Raw genomic sequence first — 15,537 nt, forward strand, 5'->3', positions numbered from 1 at the left:
CAAATATATCATTTGCATGGTTCAATGGTGCCAACACCAGATGAACCGCATCAATTTCTGCAAATATATTTCATTAATCACCAAACGAAATGTTACATAAAACGAAGCCATTTGGTGGCGAAACGGAGTTCGCCGGGTTTGCTAGTAATTCGTAGATATTATTTCTCATGAGTGGTGACAATGCAGTTATCTATGCCGACTAGATAACTTTCGTCACACTAGACGACATGCTACTGATGCAGCGTCGGTAAGGAAGTCGTCGCAAGGTGTATATTATATTAGTAAAGAATTATAGAATATGTTTGGCAGGTACATTTTGAACATAATATGTGTGAAATATACTTAACCATACAGACAATTTAAACCGTAGAAGAGCTGGACGGATTGACAGAAGAGTAATTTCAAAATTTTTATTTAAAAAAGGGTTATATTTACAAAATATTTTCAATAAAATACTCAAGGTCATGCCATTACGAAAAGACAAATTTAAAAAATCAAATGTTGATTCTTATATTTTTACGTAACTTTTCTGATTCCTTAGTCTACCCCTCAATAAAATAAACGAATTACTGGTTAACGTACCGTTGACAACAAGAACATTTGAGATGGCAACATTGATTAGTGACATGAAGCTTTGTCCTTGGCAAATTCTGCCTTTATATTTTTTTGGGGGGGGGGGGGGAAGAGGGGGTTAGGGGTGAGCTCTGAAGAAACCCATTGGTTCATGGAAACCCCCACAAAGGTTGCCGTTTCACAGAAAATCAGCCATGACACCCGGATATTTCCAAAGAGGGAAACGTGGCGGACGTTGACACGAGTCAGAGTTTTTTTTTTCGTGATGCATTCCACTGCCACCTCGTGCCGCCTTGCGCATCCTTCAGGATGGCACTGGACGAGAGTTGTGTCCCAATGACGGCGTGACAGCCGACACTTCAAGCGCCAACCCCGTTACACCGGCGTCAACCAGTTGTCTTCAAAAATGTCTAGGTTCCAGGTGATTTTTTTTTTGCTGCCCACGGACTATTATTAAGTGAGATTTATTCGTTTTGCAGCATCCACAAGTACGAGGTGGACTACTTATAAGAAAGCGTCTTGTATAAATTTTGTTTAATACTCACCGACTATTGGATGCAATTTATACCTTATTTAAAAAAATCTCCCTGAAACATATTTAATTCCAAAAATAGATTTAAATAATTTTTTTAAAAATATTATTTCTTGTAGTACGATTTTGCCTTCCTAAACATGAATAGTAAAATCAAAGTTAAAAATATGATATGGTTTTATAGTTTTAATGTAAGTTTGTACGAACACTTAGTTCCAGATTTTTTTTTTTACTTTTGAAAAATTTGGTTGGCAGGCTTAAAGTATTTATATATTTTAAATAAGACTCGTTGCATTTTAATATAAAATAATTTAAAATAAATGTTGTCATAGTGCATAAAATTGACAAAAATTGTGGTAATATAAATAATCTAAATGAATGGTAGTAATATGTGCCTTATATGGTAGGACCTGCAAAACCTTAGCGGTGGAAATACTTGGCCTAATGATAGTAGCAATGAATTTGGTTGCTCTGAAAATTTTTTATTTATTTTTACAATAAATTTATGTAGCAGCAATATCTTAAAACAATGTTAGTGTAATTTTACAACTAGTGTGTTTGTGTATATTTACTTAAGTAAGAGTAAGATTAAAATACATCAACGAACGTGAATGTTAAATTACACCACCATCAGTAGATATTCTGCTGCCACACACATTTAGTGTAAAATTACAATTGCTATGGTTTGGTAAATATGCCATAGCCTTTGGTGTCCATATTATTTGCATGTTTTTGCTAATTTACACAGCCATCAGTTAATATTATCCTGCATAATTTACTAATTTACAATAACACTAAATATTGAACCCAAACGGATCCAGAATATACACAAATTGTAACATTTCGAACATCGTCCATAATAACAATCATGAAGAAATGGGATTTTTACTTTCGTAACCTAATGCAAATTTAAATAATTTTTCGTCTCTATAAATAGTAAAACAATTTGTATTTTTGTATTTTCTTGGTCATTGTAAATTTACTGTAACAAATTATATAAACGTTTACGGCAACTGTATATACAACTACATTGTACTGAAATATAAATAGGACACTAATTAATGTAATACTTGTATGTGTTATTTAATACATACATCAGTGAAATAAAATATTTACATTTAAGTATTGATTCCAAAGCCTTTAGCCTTTAGCACAAGTTGGTTATCTATAAACTTTTGTGTAGAATTACTCAAAATACTTGTTTCTAAAAATTACACTACAAAAATGTAAATTTGCAATATGATTGTATATGTGTTTTAAAAATATATATTTTTTCAGTGTAGGTGTAAATATTTTAAAAGAATTAATATTTTACAGGACAAATTGTAATTTTACCCAGATGTTGAATTTTTAGTACATAAACCTAAATTTAGTGTAAAATTACACGATATGGTGATTTTGCATAAGGAATGTTGCCTTATGAGCACACACAGATATAAATCAGTAAATAAACACTTACTTTTAGTATTTTAAAATGCATACTATTTTGAGTTAAATTACACACATCCCATTGGTGTATTATTATCAAAACCTAACATGTTTTTTACTTTATGTTTATGTGATTTTACTAGGACATTGTGGATATAAAACCTTCAGAAAATAGTTTATTTACATGGTAAATGAAATTATAGCACCAATGTTAAATTATTAGAATACGAATCTACATTTGGTGTGATATTAAATTAGTTTGCACAAATTATGTGTAAAAATTCAAAAACTTAATTTTTTTCCTTATTAACACGAAGAAAACTAAAAATACAGTAAAAACGAGTGTGTAATTTTGCAAAAAAATTACAGTATGGGTTTTAAAGGGTCAGTTGCTAGGCCACGCCTTCCCCGCTAATTTTCGATGTCATCACGGGTTATAACACCAGAGTGAAAGACTCACTGACACCATGGAGATTTAGGTTTATGGCGCAAGTGTCTAATATAAATTTTGAAGTCTCTCTGGTTAGCAGGGGAAGCCTACATGCTATTCACAGGGACGAGAGCCACACCCGAACAGTCCTGGAGTTTTCCGAGGTTTGCCGATCGCTCATGAAAAATCACCATATAGCAAATACTTATATATTTTACGGTCATAGAGAATTCTTAATAGTTTTTTCATTTTAGTTACGAGAACTTTCTATAATCCAACCTACCATCCCGGTGAAAAATAAAGAACAATTATTTATTACACTGACTGCACATAACCAAACCTAACATTTTACTTGGGTTGACCTCGGAACAGTTCTAGTTGTGATCGTGGCTTTCATCACTGCGAACTGTTGGCTATCCGGTGAATAGTTGGTTATAAAAAGTAGCCGTATACACAAGAGGCGTGGTCGTTCTCATTTCGATTTCAATTATTAACATGGCAAAGGACTTGATGTAAGTTTTTGGACATACGCCATTGCTAAGAAATTTTTCTGTTGAAGAAAAACTAATAAATAAAATAAATAAATAAAAATACTCAAAAAAAGACAAAAAACACACAAAACTAAGCAAACAATTGCTGTTGTCAACAAGGATATGAACACCACAAAATATTCCGAAACAGGAATATGGTCAGCAAACAAAGAAAAACAAAGAAAAATGTACTAAGAGAACGAAAAAATCCCCACAAATGATGACAACACAAAAATATTGAAACCCAAAATAATTCAGCACAACAGTTGAAGCGAGACAAAAAACATGACAAAACGAAAAGACAAATAAATACAATAGTTTTACCTAAACAGAAACAAGCGACGTTTCGGGAACTGCTATCTGCTCCCGTCCTCAGGCAGAGACACACATGGTACGGAAACACAGGTGCGACTGAGAAGGGGCTGCCGCCGTTTCCTCATATGCTCGGCCGGGAGCGTGTGACAGCGATACCGGGAACTATTACGTTCCCATAACTCGCTATGTGGTCGCCAATATAAATAGTGCAACCCCGTCACTTTGATCGAATCATTGGAAACGTCGGCGGGGCGCGATGTGTGTGATTTTAAGATTAAAGGTGGCTCACGGTCCAGAAGAAGTAAAATAGCTGTCGCATGTTGCTTGGCTCTATTTTTAATAGTGTAGGTGTCAGGCGGGGGGAGGTCACCCTTTCCCCTCAGTTAGTTGGCTAACTGATGCATGAGAGTGTCGTGATGTCTGTATTTAGAGGCGTGTGGAGTGTGCGCAAAAATGGCCTAATTAATTTCGTTGTGTGAGTGTAGTGTATAGCTCCAAGGCCGCACATACCCGGCTGACCAAGCAGGCATATCATCGTGTAAGTTTACCGATGTGTAGGAGAAATTACATAGATTAGTAAACACCTGGCCGCCTTAAGGACCGAACTATTGCGTTCCAGTATAGTTCGGTCAAAGTTAGGCTAAACCAGTATTGCTGTAGTTAGCCCCCAGGCTGTTGTCGTCTAAACCTGAAAAATAGAGAGTGAAATTAGTAAATGAATGTCATCCTATTATATTTTTTTCGCAATTCAAAAACCCATGCCTTCCGAGACGCGGCCGGCACTGGAGGTGAAGCCTGCCAGGCGGGTCTCGCCCTTCAGGCATACGGAGTCAGCCCTAACACACAGGCAGTGGACCGCTGCATGGGTCAAAACCTACACCTGCATGCTTCGGACCATTTCGAATTAGCAAGAAAATGAAAGTTACATTAATGAATTAATTAATAATGGCTGGGGAAAACAACTAGCAAGGACTAGTGGAGGAGGTGGGGGAAGGAAAGATTTGGTAATTAAAGGAATTAGGGCCTGCGGTCGAGTTGTCGCTGGTTTATAATTAGAGCCCCGCTGGGTCAAAGGTAGTGTTGACGCAATAAAATAGAGCCCCGCTGGGCCAAAAGTAGTGTTGACGCAATATTTACGAGTCCTGGGCATGTCAATCATTGGCTAGTCCAATGTTGATTATTTGCACCGCAGGACGTAGACAGGCACATCGGGGCCAGAGAGAAACGTCTGCTACGTTTGCTAAGTTGCCCTGCGTACATGGGATGTGTGGATTCTAGTATAACCTGGCTTAGGCAAGTCGCGGTTTTTTAAACTGTCGCTGTGCAGCTGGGTCGTAGTCCGGAAGTGAATTCATATAAGTATTGGCATGTTCAGGGAGCTGGCCATAAAAAGACCTGTTTTGCCGTTTTATATATTCCTCTACATATTCTACTTTGAGTAGCTGGTGTACTTCTAGTGTGCTGGTGTACCAGCCGCAATCTGCAATGGCTCTAAGAAATTAATTTTGAGTGACCTGTACTTTATTGATATGGCATTTTGCTGCATAGCCCCAGATTTCGCAAGCATATAATAATTGAGGGCGAACTATTTGTAAATACAGCTGTAATTTTTTCTTTCTAAGAAATTGGGGGGCCTTAAACATTGAGTATAGGCTGCGCAAAGTGCCTCGCGCAAACTGTGTCACCTTAGTGGTGTGAACTTTCCAGGTGAGCCTGGTATCTAGAGTTAAACCTAAATATCTAGCCGATTTAACAAATGGTATGGCTTGATTAAAAATTTTTAATTCGCGGTCGGGGGCGGTGTATTTTTTAGTTAAAATTAAAGTTGTGGACTTGGCTCCATTTATTTTAATGCGCCAGCGAGTGTACGATTGTTCGAGTGAGGTAAGCTGCCTCTGAACTTTGGTTAAAGCAAACTTCAAATTCGGGGATTGATATATTATTGCAGTGTCGTCTGCATATAATTGCACGTGGGCATGTTCCCGCGGGATGTCGGCTGTGTAAACATTATAGAAAAAGGGTGAGAGTGGGGACCCCTGCGGCACACCTGCTGTCAGCTCCCGAGTGGATGATTTCGCCCCCTCTATTGATACAAAAAATTTTCGACGCCATAAATAGTGGGCCACCAGATGAATATACGTGTCTGGAAAGTTAAATGTAATTAATTTTTGAATTAAGCCAGGTATCCAAACTTTGTCGAAAGCTTTTTCCGCGTCTAGCATCGTTGCGACAGTAAATTTCGCTCGTGAGTTAAAACCGTCAGTGGCCTCTTCAATGAGCTTAATTAGGGGGTGAGAGGTAGAGTGGCCCCTTCTAAAACCAAATTGGTTATCTGGAATGACTTCGTGTTCGTCCGAATGGTGTTGAAGTCGTTTGAGTAAAATTTTTTCGAAAATTTTACTCATGCTATTTAGGAGGCTAATAGGTCGCCTGTTTTGTGGTAGTGACGCATTTTTTCCCGGTTTCGGAATGGTGATAACTTTAGCTAGTTTCCATGACGCTGGGTAGGATTTAAGAATAAAAATAGCATTTATTATTTTAAGAAAGTATTGTATAGCCTGAAATGATAATTTCTTTAAAGTATCAAAATTTATTCCGTCAGGTCCGCCTGCTTTATTTTTTGGTCGCGAGTGAATAGCTTCTAAGAGCTCTTTAATTGTTACGAGTTCCGGCTCGGCTTGTGGAACGATTTGTAAATAGTTATTAACAGCTACTGTCGTGGTCCTAGTAAACTGAGGCTCGTTTATGCCCTCGTTTGGTGAAAATTGTTTTTCAAAAATGTCTGCTATAGCATTTGCTTTATCTATCGCGTCATATTTAATGCCCGCGTTTGTAACAATGGCCGGTGTGGAGATAAATTTATTTTTCCCTCGTAAATTGCGTGTGAGCCGCCACATTTGCCGAGGTTGAGTTGCGCACTCTGTTATTAAGTTTCCGTATTTTTCTATTTTTAAATCTTTAAGTTTTCGCGAGACTTGAGCTTTAAGGCGATTGTATTCAGTCCTAGCTTGCGGTGTTCTCGTTCGTTGATAAGTGTTGCGCGCCTGCCGTTTTAAAACGATTAGCATGTCTACATCTGGGTAATTTATTCGCGTAAATTCTCTTTTATTCACGATTTTCGTGTGTTTTTTGCGCACGTCTGTAATTGTGTCGGTGAAAAGTTTTACGTGAGTTTCGAGCTCATCTGCTGTGTCTATCGCTGGAGTTTCTGTAAAAGTTAATTCCAGGTCTTCGCGAAATTTGTCCCAGTCGGGAATACCAAAAGTGCGGCTAAATATCGCTGCGCAAAATTGAGCATTAAAAGTTAATTGAATTAGTACCGGAAAATGGTCTGAGTCAAGCTCATCTAATTTTTCTGAAATAACCTGCGCACCTGGTATGTTTGTAAGAGCTATATCTAATATGTCAGGCATGCCGCCATTCGTTGGATAGCAAGTTGGCGAGCCTGGAGCAAAAATTTCGTAATTATTTGCTACCGAATGATCTAATAATTTTCTGCCTGCTGGGTTAGTATTTTTGCATCCCCAGTCTTCGTTTTTGCTGTTTAAATCGCCTGCGATGAAAAAGTGTTGCTGTGGATTAATTAATTTATTTAAATCCCTAGAAAGTAGTGGCTTATCTGGGGGTTTATATACTGCCGACATGCAGACATGCGCATTTTTATTACGAATATTTATGCTGGTGGCCTCTAGGTGCTCTAAGCCAGTTATTTCTATCGGATGGTGATGAATCCCGTGTTTAATTAATATGGCTGTGCCGCCCCCACGAGTGGCGCGGTCAGTGCGGTAAGTGGTGTAACCACAAATATTGAATCGATGATGCGGTGATAGGTGAGTCTCGGTAATGAATGCCACATCAATCCCATATATTACAAGGCACTGTTCCAACTCGTACGACCGAAGGCGGAGACCACATGCATTAAAGTTTAGGAGTTGTAGTGTTTTCCCCATGTTTACTGCCATTTACTGGAGCACTGTCGCGAGTGCTTCCAATAGAATGGTTTGGCGGTATTTTATGCTCTCGGTGGAGCGGATGCGCGCGTAATACGGTTCGAGTGCCTTCACTAAATTCCAATAATCGCACATGCGTAAGATCTCTGCGAGTTCCGCGAGGCTAGTGATATTATTTGTTGGCTGTGCTTCTGGCGCGGTTTCTGCTCTATGTTGACTTTTTTCGACGCGAGCCTGCACAATTTGCTCCGCCGTGCGCCGCGGTGCGCTTACGCCTGACGTAGCTGCCGCGTATGACGTGGAAGCTACTGCCTGTGATTGAGTTATGCCCGGTTGGCTGGCCTGCTCGCTGGGCCGTGCGTTTCGCGGACTGCGCTCTGTTGTTGTTGTTGTTCGGTGCACGTGTTCCCGGATGGGCGCGGGGGGAGGGGGGAAACTTTCCCGCGTCGGTGCGGCCGGCTGTGCTCGCGAGGCTGTGCGCGCAGCTTTCTGTGCTGCCTGTTCCGCGGCGGCCTGTCTCCGAGACTCTACGATCTTTAAAAACGCGGGGCACTGTCGCCAGGCCGCGGTGTGGCCTGTTTCCCTGCAGTTCGAGCACACCTTTGGTGCCTCCTCTGGGACGGGACATTCGCTGCGGGGATGCAAACCCGCGCACCTAATGCATTTCGGAACCTCCGCGCAGTTCTTTGTGGTGTGTCCGAAGGAACTACACCTCTTACAAAGCGGGACGTCCTCCGCGCGAGTCGTGTACCGCTCGATCTTTATTCCACTTGTATAGTACAAGTGTTTTACGGCGTAGATGTCGTGCGCGCTTGGTGCCACGCACACCACGAATGACGGAGTTGGTTCAAAAATTTCCTGCCCTGAGTTGCGGTCTGTGAGCCGCCGACTAAGCTGTTTGATGAAGTTTACCTTGAAACCTAGCGCGGTGAGCTCCTCGGAGATCGCGTCTACTGGCGTGTATTTACTAAGGTTTTTAATTACAACCTTCTCGCCTCGCTCGCTGGGCTGGGAGAAGGTGTGGTAGGGCACATTGTTGGCCTTGAACCACGCGGTCGCCTTGTCTTGATCGGATTTACCGTCGAACGTGATGCGAATTTCTTGTCGTTTCGTTAGCGTCATCCGGTTTTTGACGCCGAGTCGCGCGAATGCAGGGCCCAAGCTGCCGATTGCCTGGCTGTTGCGTACGACGAAGGGGACGCGTTTGTAGCGCGGAGCCTCGTCAGTTGGTGTCCGTTGTTGCGGTGTCGGTACCGCTTGTGACGCATCGCTATTACGCCTGCGTTGTCTACGCTCAACAGTGGTGAAGCCACTGTTGTCGTCCTCGGTTGTGGTGGGCTGGAGCCCTGACGGTTTTTTAGACTGAACAGAGTGTTCAGTCTCTGAGTCGCTGCCCTCATGCGTGCGCTTCGTCGCGGTGCCGACCTCCATCTCCTCGTCGCTACTACTCATCGCAAGTAGGTGCCCCGCCTTGAAAAAAGCAGGGCACACAACAGGCGTATCGTCCGACCTAACTAGCGTGGTATTCCTATCTGTTCGCCGCGTCCTAGCTACCTATCGAACCTAGCACCTTACGCACTGGCCACTGACCTGAGCTTCCTTTTTAGGAACGCCAGGCTAGGCAAAGAGAGAGGCTGACCCTTCTCCGACCAGCACGCGGTAAAGAAGAATCGAGAAGGGGCTGGAAAATGAGGGTATTTATCAGAGAAAGGGCTACATCTTGCTCAGCCAATGACAGACGAGCTGTCTCCCCATTGGCTGTGCACCATGTAGTTAAAGCGGATTGGTTATGGTGGGTTGAGTATTGGCTATTGTTTTGTGCTGCAGGGATGTTTCTCTCTTTATCAAAGGGATCCACATATTTTTTAATTCAATGCTCTGCTGGCTGAAAATATTTTTATTGCTAATAATGAAGGCTGATTCTTTGATTTTCCTTTTTATTTTATCGGATTCCTGTATGAGTGGTGTGGAGTCTTCCCAGAGAATTTTGTGGCTATTTTCCCATGTATGTTCAGCAAGTCTGGATTTTAGGGTTTCACCCTTCTTGCAGTTGTTTTTGTGTTCTTTGATTCGGGTGGATAGAGCTCTGCCAGTTTCACCTATGTACATGTGGCCACATTCACAGGGGATTTGATACACACAGTTGTGAGTTTGTAATTTTTCTGTGGCTGGTTTCACCTTGGTAACAATACTTTTAATAGTAGATTTAGAACGGAATGCTGTTTGAAGTCCATATTTATTTCCTAGGCGTCTTATTTTTTCTGAAAGCCCTTGAACATATGGAATAACTAGGGTTCCTGCAGGTTTCTCAGTTTCTGTGGATTTGAGTGTTTTGTTGGATTTCAAATGCTGTTTGATGGTGTTGACAGGGTAACCATTGGCTATGAGTTCTTTTTTTATATGATTGTGTTCAACCGCAATAGATTTCTCATCAGAACAAATAATCTCAGCTCGGTTGGTTAGTGTGTGAATTATGCCAGTTTTTGTTGTTTTGGGATGGTTGGATGCAAAATTAAGGTATTGGCCTGTGTGCGTAGGTTTCCTGTATACTTTTGTTTCCAGGCTGTTGTTTTTTCTGCTGACTAGTACATCCAGGAAAGGAATGCTACCTTTGGTTTCTTTTTCATATGTGAATTTTATTGATGGCCTCAGAGAGTTGAGGTGGTTCACAAATTCCTCCAAAGTTTCAGGTCCATGTTGCCAGACAGTGAAGGTATCATCCACATAACGGAGCCAGATTTTAGGAGGGCTATTACTTTTGCTAAGTGCTTCTTGCTCAAAGTTTTCCATAAATATATTGGCCATAAATGGTGAAAGAGAAGAGCCCATTGCCATGCCATCGGTCTGTTTGTAGAAAATATCCTTGAACTGGAAATATGTTGTGGTGACACAGAGGGTAATCATTTCCATGATGGATGGGATTGGTATTATAGTTCTGTCCTTTAGGGTTGGATCAGCTTCCAATTTGGCCTTGACAATGCTGAGTGTTTCGGCTACTGGCACATTAGTGAAGAGGCTTTGGACATCAAAACTCACCAGGGTATCGTTGTTTTGTATTTTCAGTGTTTTGACTATAGAAATAAAATGATTAGAATCTTTGACAAATGTATCTGTCTGTCCTGCTAGTGGCTCAACAATTTTCAGGAGATATTTTGATAGTTTCTGGCATGGGGAATTACAACAACTGATGATCGGGCGCAGAGGCATGTCGGTTTTATGAATCTTTGGAAGACCGTAAATGTGGGGTGCTTTACTGCTGTGTGGTGTCAGTTCTGATCTAGTTTTTTCTGGGATATGATTCTGATGTTTTTTTAGAGTTTGGTACACTTTTCTTTCAATGCTGGCTGTGGGGTCTTTTACCAGTTTTGTATATTGATCTGTGGTGATCAAATCAGTAATTTTTTGCTCATAGTCTGGTTTGTCAAGTATGACTGTAGCACGACCCTTATCGGCTGGGAGGATTTTAATGGTATGGTCGGATTTCAGAGTTTTGATGGCCTTGAGTTCATCAGGCGGCAGATTCGGTTTAGGTGGACCAGCTGAAGTGATTGCTGTACGTACATTCCAACGAAATTCATCTTGTTTGGCGGCAGGAAGTTTGTATATTGCACTCTCAACAGATGAAACTATGTCAAGTGCAGGAATGTGTCGTGGAGCAATGCTGAAATTGAGGCCTTTTTGTAAAACATTTTCCTCGTTATTGGACAGCTTTCTTGAAGATGAATTAATGACAGTGTTGATGTTCTGTGTTGTGGGATGTGTTTTTGTATTCATCATACTCGTCAGTTTGGCTAATTTATCTTTTTGCTTCTCTTTGCACTGTAGAGACCTCTTTTGGACAAGATTCGTGATGGACTGATAGATGCGATTGAAATCTTTAGTATTGAGGGTAGACTGAATTTCAAGCTGTAGTGCCGAAATTTCATTGTTCAAATGTGATTTTTGGCAGTGATATGCGGCAATTAGCCAATGGTTACCCTGTCAACACCATCAAACAGCATTTGAAATCCAACAAAACACTCAAATCCACAGAAACTGAGAAACCTGCAGGAACCCTAGTTATTCCATATGTTCAAGGGCTTTCAGAAAAAATAAGACGCATAGGAAATAAATATGGACTTCAAACAGCATTCCGTTCTAAATCTACTATTAAAAGTATTGTTACCAAGGTGAAACCAGCCACAGAAAAATTACAAACTCACAACTGTGTGTATCAAATCCCCTGTGAATGTGGCCACATGTACATAGGTGAAACTGGCAGAGCTCTATCCACCCGAATCAAAGAACACAAAAACAACTGCAAGAAGGGTGAAACCCTAAAATCCAGACTTGCTGAACATACATGGGAAAATAGCCACAAAATTCTCTGGGAAGACTCCACACCACTCATACAGGAATCCGATAAAATAAAAAGGAAAATCAAAGAATCAGCCTTCATTATTAGCAATAAAAATATTTTCAGCCAGCAGAGCATTGAATTAAAAAATATGTGGATCCCTTTGATAAAGAGAGAAACATCCCTGCAGCACAAAACAATAGCCAATACTCAACCCACCATAACCAATCCGCTTTAACTACATGGTGCACAGCCAATGGGGAGACAGCTCGTCTGTCATTGGCTGAGCAAGATGTAGCTCTTTCTCTGATAAATACCCTCATTTTCCAGCCCCTTCTCACATTCTTTACCGCGTGCTGGTCGGAGAAGGGTCAGCCTCTCTCTTTGCCTAGCCTGGCGTTCCTAAAAAGGAAGCTCAGGTCAGTGGCCAGTGCGTAAGGTGCTAGGTTCGATAGGTAGCTAGGACGCGGCGAACAGATAGGAATACCACGCTAGTTAGGTCGGACGATACGCCTGTTGTGTGCCCTGCTTTTTTCAAGGCGGGGCACCTACTTGCGATGAGTAGTAGCGACGAGGAGATGGAGGTCGGCACCGCGACGAAGCGCACGCATGAGGGCAGCGACTCAGAGACTGAACACTCTGTTCAGTCTAAAAAACCGTCAGGGCTCCAGCCCACCACAACCGAGGACGACAACAGTGGCTTCACCACTGTTGAGCGTAGACAACGCAGGCGTAATAGCGATGCGTCACAAGCGGTACCGACACCGCAACAACGGACACCGACTGACGAGGCTCCGCGCTACAAACGCGTACCATTCGTAATCCGCAACAGTCAGGCAATCGGCAGCTTGGGCCCTGCCTTCGCGCGACTCGGCATCAAAAACCGAATGACGCTGACGAAGCGTCAAGAAGTGCGCATAACATTTGATGGCAAATTGGACCAAGACAAAGCGACCGCTTGGTTTAAAGCAAACGATGTGCCTTTCCACACTTTCTCCCAGCCCAGCGAGCGAGGGGAAAAAGTAGTGATCAAGAATTTGAGTAAATTCACGCCGGTTGATGCGATTTCTGAGGAGCTCACCGCGCTCGGGTTTAAAGTAAATTTCATCAAACAGCTCAGTCGGCGGCTAAGAGACCGCAACTCAGGGCAAGAGTTTTTCGAGCCAACACCGTCATTCGTAGTGTGCGTGGCACCTAGCGCGCACGACATCTACGCCGTCAAACAACTATACTACACAAGTGGTATAAAGATTGAGCGGTACACGACTCGCGCGGAAGACGTCCCGCTCTGTAAGAGGTGTAGTTCCTTCGGACACACCACCGGAAACTGTTCAGAAGTACCTAAATGCATCAGGTGCGCGGGTTCGCATCCCCGCAGCGAATGCCCAGTCCCAGAGGAGGCACCAAAGGTGTGCTCGAACTGTAAAGAGACAGGCCACACCGCGGCCTGGCGACAGTGCCCCGCGTTTTTGAAGATTGTAGAGTCTCGGAGACAGGCCGCCGCGGAACAGGCAGCACAAAAAGCTGCGCGCACAGCCTCGCGAGCACAGCCGGCCGCACCGACGCGGGAAAGTTTCCCCCCTCCCCCCGCGCCCACCAGGGAACACGTGCACCGGGCAACAACAACAACAACAGAGCGCAGTCCGCGAAACGCACGGCCCAGCGAGCAGGCCAGCCAACCGGGCATAAATCAAACACAGGCAGTAGCTTCGACGTCATACGCGGCAGCTACGTCAGGCGTAAGCGCACCACGGCGCACGGCAACGGAAATCGTGCAGGCTCGCGTCGAGAAGAGCCAGCAGCATAGAACAGAAACCGCGCCAGAAGCACAGCCAAATAATAATATCACTAGCCTCGCGGAACTCGCAGAGATCTTGCGCATGTGCGATTATTGGAATTTAGTGAAGGCACTCGAACCGTATTACGCACGCATCCGCTCCACCGAGAGCATTAAATACCGCCAAACCATTCTATTGGAAGCACTTGCGACAGTGCTCCAGTAAATGGCAGTAAACATGGGGAAAACACTACAACTCCTAAACTTTAATGCATGTGGTCTCCGCCTTCGGTCGTACGAGTTGGAACAGTGCCTTGTAATATATGGGATTGATGTGGCATTCATTACCGAGACTCACCTATCACCGCATCATCGATTTAATATTTGTGGTTACACCACTTACCGCACTGACCGCGCCACTCGTGGGGGCGGCACAGCCATATTAATTAAACACGGGATTCATCACCATCCGATAGAAATAACTGGCTTAGAGCACCTAGAGGCCACCAGCATAAATATTCGTAATAAAAATGCGCATGTCTGCATGGCGGCAGTATATAAACCCCCAGATAAGCCACTACTTTCTAGGGATTTAAATAAATTAATTAATCCACAGCAACACTTTTTCATCGCAGGCGATTTAAACAGCAAAAACGAAGACTGGGGATGCAAAAATACTAACCCAGCAGGCAGAAAATTATTAGATCATTCGGTAGCAAATAATTACGAAATTTTTGCTCCAGGCTCGCCAACTTGCTATCCAACGAATGGCGGCATGCCTGACATATTAGATATAGCTCTTACAAACATACCAGGTGCGCAGGTTATTTCAGAAAAATTAGATGAGCTTGACTCAGACCATTTTCCGGTACTAATTCAATTAACTTTTAATGCTCAATTTTGCGCAGCGATATTTAGCCGCACTTTTGGTATTCCCGACTGGGACAAATTTCGCGAAGACCTGGAATTAACTTTTACAGAAACTCCAGCGATAGACACAGCAGATGAGCTCGAAACTCACGTAAAACTTTTCACCGACACAATTACAGACGTGCGCAAAAAACACACGAAAATCGTGAATAAAAGAGAATTTACGCGAATAAATTACCCAGATGTAGACATGATAATCGTTTTAAAACGGAAGGCGCGCAACACTTATAAACGAACGAGTACACCGCAAGCTAGGACTGAATACAATCGCCTTAAAGCTCAAGTCTCGCGAAAACTTAAAGATTTAAAAATAGAAAAATACGGAAACTTAATAACAGAGTGCGCAACTCAACCTCGGCAAATGTGGCGGCTCACACGCAATTTACGAGGGAAAAATAAATTTATCTCCACACCGGCCATTGTTACAAACGCGGGCATTAAATATGACGCGATAGATAAAGCAAATGCTATAGCAGACATTTTTGAAAAACAATTTTCACCAAACGAGGACATAAACGAGCCTCAGTTTACTAGGACCACGACAGTAGCTGTTAATAACTATTTACAAATCGTTCCACAAGCCGAGCCGGAACTCGTAACAATTAAAGAGCTCTTAGAAGCTATTCACTCGCGACCAAAAAATAAAGCAGGCGGACCTGACGGAATAAATTTTGATACTTTAAAGAAATTATCATTTCAGGCTATACAATACTTTCTTAAAATAATAAATGCTATT

This window comes from Bacillus rossius, chromosome 1 (assembly GCF_032445375.1).
Source record: "Bacillus rossius redtenbacheri isolate Brsri chromosome 1, Brsri_v3, whole genome shotgun sequence".
Taxonomy (NCBI): domain Eukaryota; kingdom Metazoa; phylum Arthropoda; class Insecta; order Phasmatodea; family Bacillidae; genus Bacillus; species Bacillus rossius.